The 24221-nt window shown below is 38.6% G+C and overlaps 2 long non-coding RNA genes across 4 annotated transcripts in view; one reads left to right on the forward strand and one right to left on the reverse strand.

Annotated features, from left to right (window-relative positions):
- Positions 1-2336: 2336 nt before the first annotated feature.
- The window catches only part of LOC106895758, a 38994-nt gene continuing 17109 nt past the window's right edge, over positions 2337-24221 (reverse strand). The window contains exons 3-8 of one of the 3 annotated variants that reach the window (XR_001413500.1): positions 16208-16304; positions 12302-14269; positions 10022-10299; positions 8483-9373; positions 3686-3843; positions 2337-3306 (exon numbers count right to left, since the gene is read on the reverse strand). This is a non-coding gene — a long non-coding RNA (uncharacterized LOC106895758). Of the gene's footprint in view, positions 3307-3685; positions 3844-8482; positions 9374-10021; positions 14270-16207; positions 16305-24221 lie in introns of all 3 variants that reach the window. The other 2 variants (XR_001413501.1, XR_001413499.1) reach the window with 2 other exon arrangements.
- Positions 2421-17691, forward strand: LOC106895761. The gene is made up of 3 exons (XR_001413504.1): positions 2421-2508; positions 3709-3793; positions 17569-17691. It is a non-coding gene; the product is annotated as an uncharacterized LOC106895761 (long non-coding RNA).

Genomic DNA, 24221 nt, shown 5'->3' on the forward strand with positions numbered 1-24221 from the left:
AGTGTCAGATGGTAATACTCTGTTGTAGGCTATGCTGAAAGTTTCTTAGAAATTGTTGTAAATGCCCCCTGAAGTGGGCTCTGTCACCAGATTCATCACTGGGTGTCCCATCTTTCATAATTGCTTTAGCATCTAGTCCTTCATTAAGTACCATTAGACTGTACGGGAACTCATTCTCTTTTACTCCAAATTACTCAGTGTCAAATAAACATTTCATTGAAGAAGTCTATTGGAGAAATTTGAGAAGCCATCCAGTTAAAAATTTCTAAAGGTAAACTTTTGCTTGTTTACAGAAAAATAATTATCAAGTGAGAGAGGATTTAATTATGGTGGTTGCGTAAGGCTGATGAATACCAAAAGCCAAATGACAATGAAAATAAAATAGGGCTTTGAATTAAGATGACTTAATTTTATTTCCCTTCTCCCAGGCGTTAATGACTTCTAAGGACAACGCTGTTCTGCATGACCACACTGGTATTGCATCCTCATCTGAAATGTGAGTCCTCCTCTGCATTTTTCTTGAAATACAGTGAAATTAAAATGACTGATAGTTGATTGTGTAAAGCAGTTGGGCAATCATGAAGGTGAGCCTGGTTTCGATACAGCCAAGAGACTTGCTGGCATTAATTTTTGTTATGTTAGGGGAAAAGAAAAAAGTCAATTCCCAGATAACGTTTACTGGCTAATCTACGGCCTGGGCGTCCTTACATTTTGTTTAACCTCTTTACAGATGTTTGATGGAATGTGTACAGATAATTGAGTGAAGGATCAAGTCTTATTCCTGGAATGGCTTTTAGGGCTGCTGAAGTAAATTTTCTCGGTCCGATAACATCAGGAAAGCTTTAAGTAAATGGAACATCTTGTATTGTGGTCAAAGAGATATGAAATGTAGCACTGTAATAACCAAGGCAGTCTTATTAGCAAGAAATATGCCAAAGGACGTCAATAACATTCTCGTTAAAATAAAAAATAAAAAATTATCACAATCAGATTTCACAAAGAGAAAATTGATTCCACTTTTAAAATCCATAAAACTGCATGCAGTAATAAAATGTCTTAAATCCAGTAGCCCCAGTCACTTCTTCCTGTATATACAATGTACTCACTGCTTCAGTTCTGCTGAAGATGATAATCACTCGCTGCCAAACCAAAAGGAAAAGCAAACTGTTATTATTTTCATGGCAGTAACAGGTTTTTTGCAATGAAGGAGCGTGTGCGCTCCAATTATTTGACTTCCTGTCAGAAAACTAGATGTTCCTGTGTTTGTTTTCTGCTTTCCAGTCAGCGTGCTTACAGCAGTGCATTTTCTCATCTTTCTGGTGCGCAGGCTGACACTGCAGCACCACAGCAGAGGCTGTTACCTTCTGTCACATTTCCTTAGATGTAATGTAACATGTATATACTGAGGCACAACCTGATGAAACACGGCACATCGGCAACAGAAAGTCATGCTCTTTCTTAGCCTTGGGGACAAGTGTAGAAACTGGAATTCTAATACAAAAGGTACTGCAGACAACAATGCATTTGTTTGCTGGATTCATTGATTAGATGAGAATAGTCCATTTTCAGTCGTGAAAAATGTTGGTAATATTTAATGAAAACATTTGCTAAAACGAACGTGTTTTTTTCTCATTGCCCACTTTGCAAATGTTAATGGGAAAGTCATAAATGAACAGAAGGCCAGTCTAAGTCATTCCTACTGCTTATTAGAAGCCAATTCAATATGTGATTAAATGATGTACAAGCCTTGTGCTAATCCTTTTCATGGAGTGAATTTTATTTTACAGAAATACTTTTTCTGTAGAAAGATCATATATAGCAAGCATGTCATGACAGATTTTTCAACAAATTCAATTAAACTAAAAGCTAGAATGTCTGCACTAGCAAAACTGTACAAGAGAAATTGCTTCATGAAGTTAATGATAATGCATTATATCTACTGATGATCCAGCCTTCTGATTCCAGTTAAGATTTAAAAAGAAGAAAAAACAAATCAGAATCCTTTGCACTGTCAAAATACAAAAGAATGTGACCCTCTTAAACTTAACATGAACTGAAGGCTCATAAAGATCTTACTAAAAAGAAATCGTAAAGTGTTTATTGCTCGTAGAGGATAATGGATGGGTATGTTCAGGAAATGAAGTTACTTCAGTGAGACGGGTCTTCTCTGCAACCACGTAACAGACCTTGGTTTGAATGCCTCATCTCTTGTCTTTTCCAAGTAGAAAAAATGTTCAAGTACTACGAATTCCCCTTTTCCTTGGTAGGGGATCAAGATGGTGGAGACACAGCTCTCTACTAATACTTCATAAAAGCTTTAAATAATGAAGCTGATGTTATTAGTAGAATTAAGCCTTTTTATTAATTACAGGTAACTATACATCTGGTTACTCCCCAAACAGTTCACTTGTAGACGCTCCCATGAGGTAAGTCAGGCTTAGATAGCTGGAGCAAAGCTGGGAGTCACGGTGACACCAACGGCTGCTGGCGAGTGCAGAAGGTGCTCAGGTGTGTATATATGATATTGGCATCTTTGTGTGAATACAGCAGCCACCACCATCTTGGATGTGGTCCATGTGATAGGGCCAGTTATTGATGCTAGTGTGTACTGGTGGCTTTGGACAAATTCAGCAGACTTCTGACGTTTTAGCCATTTTTGCAAGTTCAGCCAGACTCATTAGTCTCCAGAGGTTATCAGACCTTGGAAGGCCTCTACTGTCTCTCAACTAGTACTTACTCCTCAGCTACATTCTGGTGACTTCCTCTCCACCTGAATGCACGGGTACCTCTAAACCCATTTCACGTAACCATGCAGAAAGGTGTGACACACAACTCAACTTGGAAACATGCAAACACAAAATGCTGTGATACATTGTCATTCGTGTGCACAGCGAGCTGAGCTGCATACCCATATCTTGACTATCTGGACTATAGTGACAATACTGATTTATGACCAAGATTAATTTTCCATGTCCTGCTGGATTAATGTATTTGCAGCCCATCTTTGGACAGGCACCTGAATTCAAATAACTAATGTATGCTGAAAAGCCTACTAAAGAAAGGAAAAAAGCTGAAGAGCTTCCACTTGAATATTTCTTTCTTTTTAGGTTCAAGAGGTACACACCACCCCCTGACACCCCCTCACCCTGTGTCATTGATATTTGAGAAATAACGGACTCTTTTTCTGATGGGGTACTGCTGGATTTTGGCTTGCTCATAATAGTCATCAGACTAACAAGAATGTTGATTTTGCTGTTAGAGCACCGGCTGCTTGTTATTTTTTCCATGTTGTGTACAGGTTGCTGTCTGTTAAAAGACAAAAGAAAATCAATACAAGTGTTGAAAAACATCGTGTATGCAACTTTGCAAACAAAGTTCTTAAAAAAGCACCAAGAGAAGTAGTAATAGAAAAAATATGAATGCCAGACTTAATTACCAGTGTACACATAAAGCAGTATTTCTTTTTCAAGTATAGCAAAGAGTGAAAAAAGTGAAAAAGTATTTCCAAGGAAAACAAAAAATGGACTGATAACACATTTCAGCTATCTTTATGTCGTTTCATTTAATATGGATGTATCTTAAATGATTTGTTGATACAAGGGAAAATCAGAAACATTCATTTCTCATACTTAAAATGTAAATTTACGATTTTTATTTCAGTTTCTATCAAGAACTGTCGAATCACCTGTATATTGTCTTGGGTTCTAGCCTCTGAATATTTCAGCACGTTCATCTGGGCATTCTGAAGATGAAGAAACTTTCAATAATTTATGATCCTCTCGGCGAAAAAATGGTGAGTCTGCAATCCTATGTTTGGGTGGGGTTTTTTTCTTTAAGCTAATTCTATAAGAGAAGTAAAACATGTATGTATTCCCTGGCTGCTCCTTAATTAAGATACTGATAAAAAAGTAAACAGAAGTAATAAGCTGGATATTGAGTCACTTGATTGAGCATAAATTAATTTTTTAGTTCTCTACTGTATTTATCTGTCTCTAAATTTCATACTGATGTTCTCACCTATATTACCGTAATTGATATCACAAGGCAGGAGGCTTAGAAAAAATACGGAGAGTCTTTTCAGGTAAGAAGCAGAGCATGTCCTTCACCTGAGAAAAACTTACCTGCTAAGAGTAGAATTAATGATACCTGGTGCTGGGCTTTTCCAAGATTCCTGTCCATTTCACGTCTAATTTGTAAGTTGCTTGCCAAGACAGAGCTGCCCAGCACAATTAGACTTTCATGTACTAACGAGAGCAGGAAGAGCAGCCAGTGAAAGAGACGCACACCAGTCCTAAAACGCCTAACAGTCTGCTGGGAGGGTGAGACAAGGTACAGCTAGGGATGAGTTGGGGAAATAAAATACCAGCTTTGTGGTTTTTTGTTCACCAGTGCCGTCTCACAGGCAGTATGTACTGGGAGGGAAGGGGGAAGGACACCAGCTATTAGATGCTGATATTTGCCAGTTCTGTAGCTTTCAATTACAGCCTCCAGTCTCTACCTTGTAAACACTCAGGTATTTAAGAGAAGCAAGAGTGCGATTGTAAGAGTAATGTGAGCTGCTGTGATGGACTATAAGAAGCTTTAACCTTCAGTTATTTTTCCCATTTCTGTGTCAATCTTCTGGTTCTTCTCCCACTTCCCCAACCTGTTCTCTTTTATAATTAAAAGATTTAATTGATGATTCTAAATTCTCAGACAAGAAGTGAGCAGGAGAGAAGCACGTTTGTTCATAGTTGCTGTAGATGTTTAAATAGAGAACACCAGAATTTAAAAAACAGTTGGAGAATAATGCTTTATAGATGAATGCAAACTCATAGAGAGAGAGACGTTTGTAAGCATGTGTGTTTGTTTCATGAAGAGTTTTGTTAACCTCTGTCTTTAAAAAGCTGACACCAAAGGGCCACAGTCTAGGCTTAGAATCTGATTACTATTTGGTGTAGATTGACAAGGTTTGTTTCTTAAAAGTCACTGGACACAAAATGTTATCTTTAGACATAGTTAAATCTTTAGGTCCTGTATCAGTGACCTATAGATATATAGATGAATAAAAGATACTTATCTACCATTGATTTTGCACAAAATAGCCATTAGTTCATTACTGTAAAACTGAAGGTTTTTGCTAGTGTTTTTTTAGCATTCTTTACAATGAAGACTTAAACAATTTTTCCACACATCTTTCTGCCCCAGTCAGCCTTAGAGGTTTCGGAGGTACCTTGGTAACATGCAACCAATGTATACTGAAAAATTAGAGAAAATGCTGATCCAGAAATCCTTCTAATTCTAGCAATTAAAGAGGTACAGTTTTGAGCAAAACAGTTTGTGTTTATACTCTACATGTGATGCAATTAAAAAAAATAACCAAAAGCTCTTTGGGACTGTACTTATTTTTTAATGAAATCAATGTCAGCATCTAGTTAATAATAAGAAACTCTCAATAACAGATCCTGGGAAGAAAGAAAGTTATTTCAGCTTCAGGCTGATAAAAGGATTATTAGAAAAGAGCTCTCTGTGTGTGCGTGCATGTGTGCACGTCTGAATGTTTAAACAATCATGAAAAATAATACTTTGACATCATTCACCTCAAGCCTGTATAAACAAGACTGTCTCATCCCACTAAAAGCAAATGAGGACATATATCTAACTGTGATGGATTCAGGAGTGTATCTCGGACTGATGATAATGGCTGTAATAAGCACACTCACAAAAATCATCCTTCTGAAACTGGTCGTGCTAAGATTTTGTGAAGTTTTCACAGTAGTTTTTTTTTTCCTTTTTTCCTACCCAGCCACTGCCAACTTACCGTACTTGCTAGGATTGTCTGCAGTAGCAACTGCACACTATGCAGTAGACTTACTATGTAAAATACCAGCAAAAAAGGTTGACATAATGACTCATTACAATTTAAATCTTATTATACAAAGCTTCATTCAAGTCAATATACATAGTACAGAACCGCAGGGGTACATTTTAGGCTGGTGTGAGAGGAATGAGTCATGCAATTCTCATTACAGTTAATAGAAGAAACACATCCATTGCCTCATGTAAGCCCCTGAAGCACACCTCGCAATTCATAGACAAATCACATGGGGCAGTGGCTACTCCAGTAAACAGTCAAAGTAAAATAGCTACATTTCAAACTTCAAAGTTCATCTGATTCAAAAATTTTGAAAATAACATTGCATTGTATTTTATCGATGACCCAATACAAATCCATCAGCGGCAGTGATGATTACACCTAATTGCCACAGGAGTAAGTGGAGCCTTTCAGAAGCTTAAAAAGGGAGGGACATAAAGCACCTTAACATGGCTCATGTGTTTCTCCTCCTCTCCTTATCTTTACTGGCAGGCTGCTAACTTTTCCTTTCCTAGACTCCTGTAAATACTGTTATCCACGCACAAGTGGTTCTTACTGAATCTGGCCACTCCCTTATAGAATTTTAGGATATTTTTTTAATTATTTTTTTAAATAAACTATGCTAGAAGACTAATAGCTTATATACGTAGAGTTTTAGTTGCTTGTTTTGCTAATGGCTTGTTCCAGCTAATTAACAGAAATCTCCAGGAAATCTTTCTTCTGATAAGTAGGTTGCACAAACAGCTTCAAGGAGAATGCATCCTTCCAGCCATAAATCTCTACTTATAACTGCCAAGTCTGTCTGCATAGTCTAGTGAGCAACACTTCTAACATCAGTTTTATTTTATTATTGTAGATTCATGTGCTATTGAAAAGAGATATTTACTACTAATTCCTGGGTTTTTTGGAAAAAGCATCCTGTAAAATATTTTTAATTGTGGACAATGTTGCTGTAGATTATAATCAGGCATAGTTTTTACTAGAGATAACAAAATCAAAAAGGATTGAATTCTCAAAAAAAGTGTATCATATCTTTAAAATTAACAAAAGTGATTCTCCTTTAGCGCTTTAGTGCAATTAAGGGATTTGATTTACAAATGTGAACTGCAAGATCCACCTGATGTTTCCAGCTTTTTAATTTTTCCCAGTTTTGCAGATGAGCCCCCTCACTCAGTTCTAATTTGGATAGCTTGGGGTTTACCCAATTATCAGCAAGATATTTTGACAAAAAAAGTTGCGTGTGTTGTGAAAGCGGAGTATAACTCAAAAAAAGTCTTTATTAAAGATGAAAGCTGTACAGAATGTGTGTTTGAATTTGTTTCCAAATGAATACAAATGGCTCTTGCTAAATCCTCCAAGAGCAGAAAGGTGCAGGTTAGCAGTGCGGTGCTGCTGCAGAACGGCATCAGGAATTCAGCTTCATTGCTGAGATTTAGCAGAGGAGCAGTAAAGCACCCCTTATCCAAAGGGCTTGCAAAGGCACTTTGTAAAAGAGCAGGATTTCCATTGTGTCTGTGTTGTGGGCTTGGCAGAGGTATTCATCAGCCATTATTGATTTAGAAGACGGCATGGCTGGAGTGAGGAGGATTGATCGGAATCCTCCCTTGGCGAAGTTAACTATTGAGGGATCTATTCATACCAAGATGAAACACTGCAGTGTGACCTACCATGGTAGGAAATGGGTATCTCCTTCTTTACAGTGTATGTGAAAAATGCTGGTTTGCTGTTCTTGGGCTTGGGTGTTTTTTTTTCCCTCCATTAGCTTTCAGAAACATTATCTTTGGTAAGTTTAGTATTTCTTGATTTTGTTGGGGAATTCTTTAGGGAACTACAGAGTCACAGTTTCCTCTGAGATTATGTGGTAAAGGGACAGGTGAGAAAGAGCTATTGACTTTCTATTCAGGCTGCAGTCTTACTTGTAACTGAAGGTGGCAAAAGGTATCCAAGAGAATTCCAGCTTAGCTTGGCTCAGCCCTCCCTGTCCCCAAGGTATTTCTGTGGTCAGTATTGCCATCCTTGCCTTTCCTGCTTATATACTGCTTCTCTTCCAGGAGAATCTGCAACTTGTCTTTCTCAGAAACAGGGCCATGATCTAAGCGGACCCAGGAGAATCATTCCTGCATTCTCCTTGCTGAGGTCCCTCACCTGGACAGTGCTGGGCTTGGACCTCTAAGCTCTCTGATCATCTGGGCCATATGTCATCCATGCAGTTTTGCCCAGCTTTCATCTTCAATCTGCAACATCTTTCTGCAGATTTTACAACTGCAGATTTACCTTACTGACAGCCATCTGAAATGCTTCTGCAGGCAGCAATTCCCTTTTCCTCTCTTTGTATCCTTTCTTTTTTCTTTTTTTCCCATTTCTGTCACTTCACAGATAACCTGACTGTCACATGCCTTTATGGCCTTTCCTCCGACTCGTCATTTCTCATGAGCTACTGATACATCAAGTGCCACCAGTGATTAGCTTCTGATCTCCGCTTGTTCAGCTGTTTACTGGAGTTAGGGACAGACACATTTGTTCTTGGTCTTGTGCTGTTCTTCACACACTAGAGGTCCTTTCTACAAAAACACATACAAGGCCATTTCAGGGTTTTACCCACAGTCTTTTTCAGGGAGAAATAAATACCTTTTGTTTATGTGCTGCTTGCTCCCTCTTCATAGCTTCCACTTGGCTGAAAAACACACAAAGGGATTTTATCTCCTCCAAACGAACAAGCCCCAAACAGGTGCATCTTTTGTTATTTTCCTGTGAGTCCCACTTTAGGAGACTTTTGTTACCACAACAAAATCAGCAAAAGTAAGACTGTGGGTGTACAGAGTGTACCCATTCTAGGAAATAAGGTATTCCTTGGAATTCTGCACATACCAAGAACTGGTTTGTATTCAGTATGCAACCTTGGATGTTTTTTTCTTCCTGGTTATTGCGGTGACTAGCACAATAGATTCCCCGCCCCCTGTATGCTGTAGTACAAACAAATAATAATACTCTTATTAAGACATTCAAAAGCAAGACCAAGCAATTACAGTTTAAATCTATTTTGAAATAATTTTAAATAAATATAAAATTGGTACTGTAATTTAGAATGCTACCTTTAAAACCGGATTATTCAGACAGCTTTGTAAAGGAATAAACAGAAGATAACCTTTTCAAATACAGACTAACCGTGGAATTCAGTGATTCTCTGTAGCTCAGGATCTCAATATCATCATTACTTGGTTTCCTTTATCTAAAGATGTTTATTAATTTAGGTACTTCAATCTTAAGAAACATATATGTATGAACTTAGGTTTCCCCACTTACTGTGCTTTGCTTCATGTGGTAGAGCACCAGCTTTAATCTGGTTCCTGGGACTAAAATCCCATTAAAAGTCAATGTGAAGTAAAATTATCTGAACTGTGCACAATGTGGTTGTTGGGTTTGCATTCAGAGCAGGAAAAAACCCCAAACAGACAGAACATCGCTTTGAAATCGCTAATCATGAGAAGGAAGGTTACCTATCTTCATTTGCATGGATTCCTGCGAAGAAGAAAACAGAAATCACAATCACTCTTTGTATGATTAATTAAACCAAGAAGGAAATACTAATAGCCCAGTTCTTCTTGAAAGAAGACACAGATCCAAGATAGGGGAGAGTACTGGAATCTCAAACAGAAAATGATCCAATATATGGCTGCCACTTTCTCTTTCCAAAAATTTTCTGTTTTGATCCAACAAAAGGCTCTGGGTTTTGAGAGTTTTATTACATTTTACAAACTTCTCATCATTGCTGCTGAAACCACCAGACTGCTTACTGTGTTCAAAATAATAAAGCCATCATTGTAGTGAGTTCACCTTCATCTCATCCTGTATTTCCTTTATATTGCCTTTACAAGTCATAGCATATTGATTTTACTCTTCCATTGCACAGAGTTGGACTCTCCTTTAATAGACAAAATGACTATTTGCTTTCTATAAATCCTACTATTTGTATTTCTTTCCTTCTCTGAACTGTTATCTGTGACTTACAATAGGCCAGTGCTCAGTAAAATGGTGAGGTGCTAGTTCAGCCTAATACTGTTCAAATACAAAAGTCTAACTGCCAGTCTGTTGTTACTAGCGCTTTTCTAGTATGTGCTCTTTAAATTATCTGACTTCCCAATAAGTTGAACAGTGCATTATATTCACCTGAAAACTGTTCAGATAATTATCTCATACAATATTTGATCCCTTCACAATGTTCAGTGTTGGCTACTGTTCCATCCTGTGCAGTTCCAATTTGTCATTCAACTTCTGTAATGTTGACTGTTACCCTGAATTACGCATCAGACTGCATTCATTCCTTCACTGGCTTGGATACAGCACACAGGACTACGTTGTCATTACAACATCCTTCATCGAATTCTTTGTTTCTTCTAAGACCTGTCTTGGTTCTCTAAGGTGGTTACAGGTTTCTGATCTGTGACCTGAAAATACAGAGTATTTTAACCAGTTAACAAGTGAACCTGCTCCATGACATCGTCACTGGAGCCCCACCAACTCCTACTTCTCCCCGAGCCTTCCTGTTTCTTAACTTACCTGTTTCCTGTCAAAAGCTTTTGTCATAGTTTTACCAGGAGAGGTATAACTTTGACTATATTGATTTTTTATGAAGAGATCTTGTGTAGAAAGAAAAAAGAACTTCAGGCAGGATAGATAGTACTCTCACACAATAAAGAAATATGCTTTTAAAAATTTGAGAGAGAACAACATATAGTTAAGTAATTTTTCTTCAAAACTGTGGACTGTCTATATTCAGCTTTGTGTTTAGCCTATGATCCCAGTGAACCAAACTTGGGGTTCCTTTAAACTAAAATGAAGTACATAAAGATTAGCCCAAGCCAAATTAGAAGGATTTGGCTCCTTTAATATGGTTACAAAGAGAAAAGAAAATGCTGTTAATAGAATGTATTTCGGTTTTTATCCTACTATAATTGGTGCCATTCAGGGAAAAAAGACCTCATTCAGCTTGTTCTTTACTGCCAAAGTATTGCACTGCACTGAGTAAGATGAGCCTCTTGGTTTGTCTGCACTTCACTTCTCTTCTGGAGAAATGCATTGCCGCTATTCACCACTTACTGCCCTCACCCTTTGTCAGCTTTGGTCTCCTCACGGCTTTTACAGATTTCTTTTGGAAAAGTTTCTTCACCAAAAGTGAAAACTCTGCTTTGGAGAAGTGCTTTTCCAACCACAGGATAATAAATGCACAGGGAGACAGTGCTGAACTTATGAAAAAGTTTCTATTGTAAATCTCATTAGTTTTTATTGTCTTTCTCTCACTGCAACGCAACTGAATTAGTATCTGTGACGTTCCCTTTTTTAACTTGTTTTGGAAAACCAATTTTTTGATGAAACGATAAATGCATCTGGGACCTGCATAAATGTAACAAAGAAAAGAGGGTTGTCAGCAACAGGCATTGGTACTTCAGTAATAAAGTGGAAGACCTGACCTAACTTCTTAATAATTAGGAATATTTCTGTAAATTAATAAAAAAATGCATTTAACAATAGTAAAATTTTCATTTCCTTTGATTAAAATAGATCTTAGCAATAGCCTCATGCCTTATGCATCAAAGTCCAGAGAAGCAATCGGCACAATAGTTGGTGGTAAAAAACACCATTTTATTATGGGCAATTTATTATATGAACTAGTACTGGAAGATCATGTTCTAGTAATTTTAATCAGGGGCTAGCAGGACTTTAAGCCAATAAGTCAACCAAAGAACAGATGACCTAAACGGAAGGTGCGGTGCCTGCATGAAGAATAGCTGCTCAACTGTCCTATTCTTGAACATGATAAAGGTAGGACTGAATGTTACTCTTTGTAATGCTGGCTTCCAAATAATTTCTCCGATGGGCTTCCAACAGTAGGCTGCTCTTTGCTGCTTAAGACTTGAACTGCTTTTGTTTGGCTGCAGGACAAGCTATGCAGCAACACTGCATCCATTTTATTTCACTGAGAATCTTCCTTGTTCCTTATCCCTCTTATGTCCATCCCAGTGTACGTGTGAAGAAGAGCCTTCACCCCATCAAGAAAGCAGTTCTTATATTTGATGGAAGTTATACACCTATTAGTTGACACCTATTTCATTTACAGATAAATTCAATTAGCTTTTATGCATGGAGTTATGAAAACGTGTGAAGGGTGGGGGGAACGGTATTATCACAGTGGAAAAAAGCCGCTCTGAGTTGAGCTCCCCATCTACCTCTTTGAGAGTGGCAGCGCTGTTATCCAGCACACAGATGAATGATGGCTGAACAGAGCTTTCAGGCCTTTTAATCTGTTCTTTGATCATCTCTGAAATAGATCAAGGCAAAGCCATTCCTTTCCTCTCTGACAAAAAGTACTTACTGACTTCTCTATATTAAACATAGCCTCCTATTCCACGGGGTATCTGAAAATTGGGCTCAGGAATATCACCTACTTACTCCATTTCCCTCTGCTCAGTGAAGAGGCCTGACCCTGGAGAAGCTTTGGACCCAGTCCTGTGGTACTTCAGTGAACAGCCGGAGTAACTGGGGCATGTCCTTCCTGAACTGAGGCAGATACAATCGATAAAAGCAGCTGTAAAGAATGCTGAAAGAAACTAGTGAGAAAAACCTCAATTGCTTGTGTATCAATGTAGACGGCCTTTAAAACTAAATGGAGAAATTTTAACAAATGATGCAAGTCATGAAAGTTGATATTATAAGAATCAATAGATACCTAGTATGAAAAAGCAGTGATGACTGAGTACATTTATCAAAGTCCTTGCACTCTCAAGAACAGATAGTGCCGTAGCGTATGCTAAAGATGGACTAGGGCATAAAGATAGAGTAGCACAAGAAAACAATCCATTTGGGTCAAAATCACTCTTGAAAAGAATGATAAATAGCCATTGAGGGACTGTGGGGATTCTCTCTATGTAGTCCAAAAGGTTACCTTAACTCATGACTTGATATCTTGATAGTATTTATTACACAGAAGGGACAAAAACCCACCTGCAATTGTTTAGTTTTCTCTCATTGGAGAGAAATGCTCCTGGCAGCAGCCAGGCCCATATGTACTTTGCTGGGAAGGTTTACCAGGTTCCTCAACAAAAACTCACCAAACTCACAAGGCAGGAGGGATAGAAAAATAATCTTACTGTTGATTAAGGCACCCCAGGTTTGCTCAGTTCAAAGTTAATGAGAAACTGAGAAACGAGGGTATATGGCAGATGTCTCCAATTTCAAAAGGTCAACAAAAAAGAGCAAATGTTCTGTTAGTTTACTGTTGGTCTCTCTCTTCCTGCATACACAGGTTTAGTTCCTAAACTTCTTGCAACGAAGCATTTGGAGAATGAAAAGTGCAGTATAACATATAATGAGACAGAAGACCTGTTATCCCAATGCTTACTCCAGTTCTTCCCTCCATTTTATGGTAACTTACCATTTGAACACTAGTGCCATACAGACACACAGGCAGTCAGTTCTGAATTCAGTATCTGAAAACTGTTCCTATTGCACCACTGACTTATGGATGCTAAACCCAAAACCTGCAATAGCTTAAAATTCATCAAGTTAACAGTAGTAGCATTGGCACAGGGCATAAATCCATGTTTTGACATCCTGAAGACAGCGTCAAGTTTTCTGTTATCTTATTAAATTGTATCAGCCTTGCCTTGCATAGAATACAACCAGGCTTGATAAATGCTTGGCTTCAGTTACACTCTCCCATTTATTTTCACACTGTCAGACTTAATCCATAACTGCTGTTCAAAGGCAGCAAGCAGGAGATGAGGGTGCATCTTGACTCAGCTGGTAGCTGGCTACTGGCAGCCAAAAACTATACTACTTTATTATTATTCAGACTGCATCTTCACATAATTTATTTTCATTTTTTATAATCTATTCTCTAAGGATAAACAATATATAATCACATGATTTAATTAGTTTTTATTTTGCTTGCTGCTCAATTTGCACGCAGAGGACAGAAATGAAAAACTCAGATTGCTGGAGTGAATATAAAAGTCTGTGAACTCATCTTTCACTCGGGCTCCATTGCAATAGATGGGCTTGAGCTATCTTGAATGCTTTATAGTGATGGGAGTGGTCTCACACTGAATTTCACTTCAGCACAGTCTTCGGCTGGTACCTTCTCTATTTCATAACAGGGACAGGCACAGGAAAGGAAAGCTTATTTTCCCACGAGAGGGAAATGTTCATCACCCAACAAAAAGGCATTTTCCTTTGTCTATTATCTAGAAACAAAATCTTGGATCCTAAAATAGCTTAAAAAATACATCCAAACAGGTTTCCTCAGATGAGCTGCCACAGAGACATAAATAAAAGAACCTAATGTGGCTTTTGAGCATCAGTTCTTACCACAGAGTCATGGCCACAAATAACAGTTAATCTTGTATTTTGGTATTATACCTGCCAAAGAAAGAGTAGTTGAGTAATTAACAACAGGATTGTTTTTTTGCTAGCATAAGTATTAAAATGTGTAAGCATATGATTTAAGTTTTGTAACCCCTGGTATTTATAAGCTATTGTGTGCAGCTGAGAAGTTCAAAGGTCCGTATTAGGTCCTCATTTAGGGCTTTTTAGCCTTAGAAGCTTTATCGGATAATTTCTCTTTCAGATGCAACCTTCTAACAGATACTGTCTAAACAGCTCAAGGTTAGCTTCTGTTCTTAAGTAATACTACTGCAAATGAAAACCTGACCATTGTGCTTCTACACATCAGGTAAATCACAACCTAGATGGAATAATAGATACATGTCACCTCTTGCAGACTGTAGGAAAACTCGCTTATATTACCTTGAGCTGTTTTCCCGAAGGCAAAAACCAACAACTGCTGTATAAACAAACAACAGTGATACGAAGTCAGTGAGAAAGATGTCTGGTTAGTTGTCAGAACCTTCCAGCTATTTATTTTTCTGGGAATTTCCTCAATGAAAAGCAACACGAACTGGTGGGTGGCATGGCCCACGCAGCAGGTGCTGGAAGGATGCTGGTAGAATGCCTTTGCTAGAGAGCGGCCGCTATGCTGGGCTCACCACCACCTCTGCCCTCACAGTTCTTTCCCATGCTCTTTACATGCCAGTGCTGTTTATTTCAGTTGGCAGACAGATTAATAAATAGAGGGTAGGGTGTTTCTGCACGCTGGGTGCTAGCTTATATTTACCTACCATTTGATCACACACATTAAATGGAAATACACATATTTTGTGCTCACAAGAAATACTTTGGTATGTTTTCCTCATATTCTATGCTTTTTAAAAGCAAAACAGAGGAAAATTCTAGAAATACTGATGCGAGAGTCTAAAGGTAGCATCATACTTGATGGTCCCTCAGACGAGGTCCACGTTCCTTGGACTGCAGCTAAATCCCGGCAGCTGGGCCCGTTCCTCTGCAAGGGCTCCTACACTGAGGGGCAGGGGCAAAGCCTCTGTCACAGAGGAGGACTCAGCACTGTGACAGACTGCCTGGCGCAGCCATAGAAAATCCCTCTCACTGGAGAGTTTTAAGTTGAGATGGACCCGTCTCTTGATAACAGAATGAAAATCACTGGCAGTCACTGCTGTTCTCCCCAGATGCCCTCACCCTGGGCAGCAGTCCCACGGCTGCTTGCTGAGCCTTTCACAGGACACAGCTCCCACCCTGGCGCCCACCAGCCACGTGCCCTGGCCAGGCACTTGGGTTTATCACCCCTGCACAGCACGGCTGTGCTCTCACAACACAGCAGGCTGCCAGGTGCTGACAGTGAGGATGCCTGGGTTGGACAAAGGTGTCAGAGTGATGCAGGAGGCTAATCCTGCCTCTGATGGGCAGTGTGGGAGGACTAAACAAGCTCTTCATTTTTCAGGACTTTTTTTGTGCTCTATGATATTACACTGCAATACTTCTTCCTAAAGCAGAATTCCTTCAACAGAGAGTAGGCAGGGGCACCTTTATGGCATTTTCCTTCAGTAGAATCCCCTTTGTAAGCACAGGTTTAGAGGAAAGAAGAGGAGAGTTATTTGAGCCAGTAGTTTCCACTTTTTCATTAAAATGACACCGAATGGTACCCAGTCATCTGACCAGGTGGCAGAAAGAAGAGTTTGCAAACAAGTCTTGTCTTAGAGAAAATAAGGCATGTTTCTGAAAATATTCAGTCAGTTCCTGAATGACTCATGGGTAGGCAAACAAAAGAAGTCAAAATACATAGAATTTGTCAGTTTACTTCTGAGTTATTGACGTCAGTGGATTGCTCTACTTCTAACCCTGGTAAGACTGTCACCACTGAATGTGGCACAAGTGTTGTATGTAAGCTTCAGACTAAACCTTTTAAAACTATTCAGAACAGAGCACTGATTCAAAGAGACTTACCCAAGTAGTCAAGGAAGGAAACCCAGCCCTGAGGTATGCATTGTCCTGACCTGCTGTATCTCTGTAGTAAAAGACACGTGGTAGAAAGATCTTCACCCTATAAGGGATGAGGAGGGGAAGGAAAACAAAGAGGGAAAAGATCAACACAAACTGCATGAGGCAAGAATCAATTATTACTATCATTGAGTAGTATAGAAATAAAATTACACTGCAAATGGCATTGTTATGAGACAGCAGCATCAGGATTTTATGCTCATACACACCAGTCTGTGAAAGACAGTGGGATGAATAGCATAGTCTGGTGTCCCCAGTGCACACTGGTACCACTGGGCTGTAGGAAGCTCCCATGACAGCCTTTCTCTCAGCTCTGAATCCCACCATTCCAGCAGTGCTGCTGGTATCTCTATACATCATTTTGTGTCAACACTTCTATTCCAGAAGCTTTGTATTAGGACTTTATAACTAGGTAGTAAAATCTAGGTCCATGATATTACTTGGCAAGTAGATTTGATGCTTAAAAGCAAATTTTTTTTAAAGTAGAATTTATATTTTCATGGAGTATGCACTTGCAACTATCATCCAAGCTTTGTTTTGTTTTGGAACCTGACAGCTTTTTTAGTCCTATTGGTTCTAAAGGACACCTTCTCTCCCTTCCCCCTTCAGTTGGGAAAAGATCTGATAAGGCTGTTCTTCATTGTTGTGTACTGAGCTTTGCATAGGCTGGGAGAGCTTAGCACTTTGTCAGCTGTGACACCTTTTAGGTAACAGAAGATCAATGGCCCTATAATAACATTTTATCTTATTCTTACTTTTAACTTGTCTTCCTGCAAAAGTGCTCCATGGGGGGGAACTATGTCACTGTGGTTGTATAATAATTTTCCAGCTACTCTACTGCAGGGGGAGGAACATTCTCAATAGCATACAATATATTTCACTGCTTCATCAGGTGTATTTATTCATAGAGCTTGTTTATTACAAAGACGTGTTAAAAGTGAAAATAAAACAAAATAAGTGTTTCTGGATGTTCCTATTCATCATTAGAATCCATCTGAATTGCAAAGATACCACTGTATCAAGCAACCATTTCCTTTCTCCCCTGAGCTTTTGAGAAAAATCTTATTACAGCATCTGAATGGTTCCCTTGATTTCAGATGTTAAAAAAACCCACAACCACCACAAAAGTTCCATTTGCTGGTTCCTTTGCAATTTCAGTTAATCAAATACAGCGTATTGTGCATATGACCCCTCCAAATAGCTTCCTTCCCACCAGCCAACTTCTAAAGGGTTGTACTGTCTATTATACAAGTGTTGCTTAATCTGCTCTAAAATGTCAGTATTATGCTTTATGCCTATTTCCACAGGTTACTGAAGCACACAAAATACTGTGAACAGATCAATGCAACATCTTGTTGTCTTCTTACCACCTGTCTTCTGGTGCTGCCGGAGCTGCTGGCTGTGTCCCGCTCACCACAAGGCCAGCAGAAACAACAGGAAGAAAATTTAACAGAAGCAGGTATTGCACCATCATACTTGTGCGCTTTGTTTTCACTTTCTGCTTACGGGCACCAGATGGGAGGGTTCTAGCACTAACAGTACTAACAAAGCCCATGCCTGGTTTAAAATTCATCAAACAGCCTATGTACTCCTTATTTCCACTTACACAAGCCGTTCCATCATGTTGACACAGATTTACAAGTAATTTTGATCTGCTTAAATGATCCTGTATCTAACTAGTTGAGTAACCTTTGGGAAGAAAAGCAGGGATGGTCCCAAGAATTTGTTTTGCAAAAAGCTGAATGACAAAACCAAGATGTTTAAACCCATTTATGCAAACAGGAAAAAATGAAACAAAATTTAAGGGACTTGTATATCAGAATATCAACTCACATGAAACACAAGCTCTTTTTCCTCCTCACGCTTAATTTTTCATCAGCATAGATACAGAAGAACTATTCTGAAAGCTGAACCAACTGATAACCACTGTTGCAAACCCACTTAAAAAGTTGGTGACACACTAGAGAAATGGAGCAGAGGATAAAGCAGCAGCACTGAGCTGTGAGCAGTGTAGCATTGTAAAGATCTATTCCCTGCCTGTTCTCATTTATTGAGGCAGAATGGTGAAAGGAGTCCAAAACTAAGTATTCACATTCATTACCAGGGAAAAGGAGAGAAAAAAGAATTTTCCCTTTAGTTCTTTTGATTTCAGCAGTGATTAGGTTCAGTTATGTCTCTTAAATTGCTTGGTAAGTGTTCTATCTCTGTCATTTCTATAAAAGGGATAATATATTTCATTGCAGCATTTTCACTCAAAAGAGATTAGAATCATAAAGAACCAGAAAGAGGGGGGCTAGAAAGTATTCTGAGGTCATTAGGATGTTTTAAGAGTTGTTTCATTGTCTGTCTAAAAGCACTCTTATCACCCCTCTTCATATCCTGTATATAGGAGAACTGCCTCTCCCCAGAAACAGCATCAGTGGTCATTTTAGGATTTTTTTCCAGATCTATTATCTTCTCCTAAACTACTGAACACAATTCATCAGGACATTCTTCTGTAGCATCAGACTGAGTTAAATCTTACTATAAACACCAGTGTTCTGTCACAGATGACAGCTGCTTTATTAACAGCACTGTGCTAAGCGCTATAGAGCCAACAACAGCCAACAGAAAAGTTTTCTGAAAATAGACCTCACTTAGCCCCAGCATGGCAGAACCACAAACTCCAAAGTCTGCAGTAACAATTTTTTTTCAGGAGACTAAAAGGCATTTGCTGGACTAGAAGCCATTTGCATCCTGTGTGTGGTGTCACCACTCCGCTGCTGCTGCAAGGCCCGGCCCCCGCCAGGTCTGGAAGCGCAACGGGAGAACCCAGATGACACCTTACGCTCTGTTCTTAGTACTGCTCCAGATGGGAGGGTTCTAGCACTAACAGTACTAACAAAGCCCATGCCTGGTTTAAAATTCATCAAACAGCCTATGTACTCCTTATTTCCACTTACACAAGCCGTTCCATCATGTTGACACAGATTTACAAGTAATTTTGATCTGCTTAAATGATCCTGTATCTAACTAGTTGAGTAACCTTTGGGAAGAAAAGCAGGGATGGTCCCAAGAATTTGTTTTGCAAAAAGCTGAATGACAAAACCAAGATGTTTAAACCCATTTATGCAAACAGGAAAAAATGAAACAAAATTTAAGGGACTTGTATATCAGAATATCAACTCACATGAAACACAAGCTCTTTTTCCTCCTCACGCTTAATTTTTCATCAGCATAGATACAGAAGAACTATTCTGAAAGCTGAACCAACTGATAACCACTGTTGCAAACCCACTTAAAAAGTTGGTGACACACTAGAGAAATGGAGCAGAGGATAAAGCAGCAGCACTGAGCTGTGAGCAGTGTAGCATTGTAAAGATCTATTCCCTGCCTGTTCTCATTTATTGAGGCAGAATGGTGAAAGGAGTCCAAAACTAAGTATTCACATTCATTACCAGGGAAAAGGAGAGAAAAAAGAATTTTCCCTTTAGTTCTTTTGATTTCAGCAGTGATTAGGTTCAGTTATGTCTCTTAAATTGCTTGGTAAGTGTTCTATCTCTGTCATTTCTATAAAAGGGATAATATATTTCATTGCAGCATTTTCACTCAAAAGAGATTAGAATCATAAAGAACCAGAAAGAGGGGGGCTAGAAAGTATTCTGAGGTCATTAGGATGTTTTAAGAGTTGTTTCATTGTCTGTCTAAAAGCACTCTTATCACCCCTCTTCATATCCTGTATATAGGAGAACTGCCTCTCCCCAGAAACAGCATCAGTGGTCATTTTAGGATTTTTTTCCAGATCTATTATCTTCTCCTAAACTACTGAACACAATTCATCAGGACATTCTTCTGTAGCATCAGACTGAGTTAAATCTTACTATAAACACCAGTGTTCTGTCACAGATGACAGCTGCTTTATTAACAGCACTGTGCTAAGCGCTATAGAGCCAACAACAGCCAACAGAAAAGTTTTCTGAAAATAGACCTCACTTAGCCCCAGCATGGCAGAACCACAAACTCCAAAGTCTGCAGTAACAATTTTTTTTCAGGAGACTAAAAGGCATTTGCTGGACTAGAAGCCATTTGCATCCTGTGTGTGGTGTCACCACTCCGCTGCTGCTGCAAGGCCCGGCCCCCGCCAGGTCTGGAAGCGCAACGGGAGAACCCAGATGACACCTTACGCTCTGTTCTTAGTACTGCTGCTAAATGAGCACAAAAGGAAAAAGGAAGTGATGAGTCTACTCCAGTGTGATGGGCTAAGGAGCTTGGCATAATACACTGTAGAAAGAAAAGGTGTAAAATCATTGAGGAAATACCTAACCTTAAAAATTTATAAAGGTCCAGATTTTAGCTTGCTATTAAGACAGATATACAGCATCTTAGTTTCAGTTGAGATTGCTTTCATCCTAGAGTTTAATTTAAAAAACAAATTATCAGGGTATAAAACTTTATGTCCTGCTTAAATATTCCCTTTGTGGCACATGTCCAAAAATTTTTTTATAGAAAAAATGTGTTTAGATGCGTCTTAGGACAATAAACATGTTGTCTACTCTACCTGCTACGGAAACTTGATAAACATATGTGGCACTATTTTAGAGAAAATTAAAATAAATAGAGATTTCATGAGTAACCATGATTTGGAAGACTCAAAGAAAAAAAATCTTACTTATAGGGAGCCATTTAATCTACCATCAATTCATCATCCATTTCCCTGACTCAGATGCCAAGCCTAGAAAAGCACACAGAGTGTGTAATTTGAAATAGATCAATAACCATTGTCCTTTTTATTAATTTCAGGAATTAGTATTATTGTGGGCATAAGGGCAATCTTTGAGCCATAAGGCATGATTCCAATTAGCCATCAGCATTGCCAATCAAGAGTTGACTCTAGAGTTCAGATGAATTACATCAAGTGAAATCAGAATCAGGCCCACACATTTCAGCACTGTTGTTGCTAAAGTTATACAATAGCACCAATGCTAATATTTTATAGTGTATGGTAAAGGTCAACAGATAAAATATTTGGAACTTTTACTCATGAATATATTTAATTTGCTACTGCAAATGATTTCGATTACATTTTACAAAATACATAGCTGCTTCTCCTTTTGCAATTAAAGTTTCCTAATAATACAGTCAAACCTTCTTAATCATTGTTCATTCTAGCATAAAGTAAATCTTGCTGTGTTTGAAGAGAACCTAGTCATCTTAACAGCATACGGTTTTGTTCCTTTTTATTTTATGAGATTAGAATACTTAATAACCTTTACCATATTTGGCTGCAGTGGAAGTATGAAGAGTAAAATTTGCACAGTGGATTATATGGCTGGGACAAAACTCAGTTCTGTAATTAGGTTTGGTTCTGTTGCTTAGGTTTGCAGAGAAAGTCAAAATTAATGGTTCTCTTTGCCTAAGATACCCCTGCAGAGTTATATACAATAGTAAAGCATGGTTAGAGCCAGGCCTATTATCTGAATATTTGCAAAAATTATTTATTTTTTTTTCTTTTCCCTGCTAAAAACATTCCAGTTTGGAGGAAAATAAATAGAAATACTCAGCGCCTAAACAGCATTATTTTAATTGCAAATTAAAATGATAGCACTGGAATGTTCACATTGACTTACACAAATCCTTGTAAAGACTCAGAGAAATTCCACCAACAGTCTCAGATACTGCAGGTCCAGAGGTGGTGTTGCTGCACCTCTAGAGCTCTGCTGCAGAGTTGTGTTGGGAAAGAGCAGCGCCATCCCCCAAAGTCCTCAGAAACTGAGCACTGAGTTCTTTTTAACACAAGCTTCGTTTTCATTAAACAGAAAAATGCGTGGCATCAAGTTGATGGAGAAATGAACCAATTTGAATGTATTGAAGTTCTTTGCTTTGCTACAGTGCTTTTTAAATGGTGTCTAAACAGTTGGTCACAGATTTATTTATGTTTCCATGTAAAGAAAGAAAATATTATCATTTTCTATATGGGAAACAGTTTCCCTAATTATTTGGCTCCTTTTTCTACCACATAAACACAGCAATTTGTACCCCTCTACTTCAACTGGCTGCAATTAGCAGCTACATTGCAATAAGCAGATTATGTTAATTAAAAACTCAAAACTATGTAAACAATGGGAAAGCTGACTAGCCATTTTCTATTTTTGCCAACTGGGAGGAACACAAGAGAAATTAGTACCAAGCTTAATTTTGCTGTTTATAATTCAAGTTATTTGTAACAAATAACAGCATTTAAAATTATTTTTAAACAATTAACTCTCTCTCTCTACTCTAATTGAACCACATCCCACATGAAAAGTTTTACATCTGTACAAACTGGAAAAATAAAATAATTCAAAAAGGTGTTAAGGGAACAGATTTGCACACATCATCACCAAAGTGGAATATTAAACACAAGTTCTCTTCCACGCCTGAGTCATGCTCTCAAAAAGTCACAGCTAAGGATAAAAGTACAACTTTGTTCTGCTTCTTCGGCAAAAATTTGAGCAAACTCTAGTATAAACATTACCCAGCAGACGTGAATAAATGGTGAAGTTTTAAGATGTTGCTACAGCTTCATAGAGGTTATAGCTTTGGGTTTGTTTGTCTGTTTCCAAACCAGGATTGTTTAATGAGGGTGGGAGGAGTGGGAGGCAAAAGGGGATTTTGCCCGTTAGTTGTTCTGTTCCCAGTGCTCCCCCTCTGCCGTGGAGACACCTCTCGGTATCAGACACTCGGGGGATGTTGCCACCAAACGAACTGTGAGCACAGAGAGGCTGGGTACAGATACAACATTTATTTACTACAGCTATGAACTTAGCATTGACCAGACTTTGGGGAAGAAGAAAAAGAAGGACTATAGCCCTTCTTCGGCTTTCTATAGGAAATACTCAGTCCAGGTACAGGAAGGAATCAGCGTATTTCCTTCCGCAAGTTTGCACTGCTAGATACTGCTGACTGACTCCAAAGAGGAAAATAGGAGTGTGGGGAATGATGAGGGCTTCACGTGAGGTGTTAAACTGGTTCTATGGGGCTTTTCAATAACCGTATAGGAAAAGAAAATGATGCAGAAATATGTATGTCCAGGACTGGACTTTCAGAGTGGCCAGTATGAAAATACTAATTCAGTGTATTGTTTTGATTAAACCCTTGATCCAAACTTCTTTAGAAAAACGGGAATATTCTCAGAAGATGTGAAAGTGTCTGATAGATGTATTTTTCACAGACCCTTAGGAGGCCACATAATGCTAAGTGTATAGGAAAAGAGAAGCTTGAAGAGGTCAGAGATTTAGAAGAGCTGGCCACATGGTTAGATTTTGCACTTACTGTCTTTCAGCCATTTACAGAGAGTGGGAATGCTGAAGTGCTTCATGTATATTATGTTAGAAAAATGTTTCTTCAGTTTTGAGGGCAACACTGATTTCCCATCTCCTGTTCCCCGCAGAGCTCACAGACCGTGAGAGGGCTACTCAAAATAAAAGTGCAGTTGATCATTTCGCTTTTTGTATTTCCACTATTTTCCTTTTGGAGACATGAACTTTAAATGAGCTGCTATACAAGCTTCTTGGGGTCAAAATAGAGGAAATCACATCCACCACAGAGACCCGCACAGCAGAAGCCCCAAATATGACCATTATGTTCAATTCGGTAGTCTTTTTCCTGTTGGTAGGTTTTTGATACAAGCTTAGCATCAAGCCAGGCTGTCAAAACCAATGAAATCTATTTCTGTGACATTGAAAGAGCTCTTGATCAAAGTCAATCAGGTTAGGGAATGTGGTTTTTTTAGAGTACTCGGAATCAAGATGGAAGAGTTGGGTTTTAACAGAATTGCTGCTTTTTCTTCTTAGTTTCCAAGAGGTGAGGAATACGTGCTAAGTAAACCCATTTATTCTCAAACAGTCCATGCAGTGTTTGATGCTAACAGCTACATTTTAGTCTGACCATTTGCTGAGATTCTTGTTTCTTAACAGAATTAATCATTTTGCCAGATCTTTTC

Source organism: Calidris pugnax, unplaced genomic scaffold (genome assembly GCF_001431845.1).
Source record: "Calidris pugnax isolate Ruff unplaced genomic scaffold, ASM143184v1 scaffold38, whole genome shotgun sequence".
Taxonomy (NCBI): domain Eukaryota; kingdom Metazoa; phylum Chordata; class Aves; order Charadriiformes; family Scolopacidae; genus Calidris; species Calidris pugnax.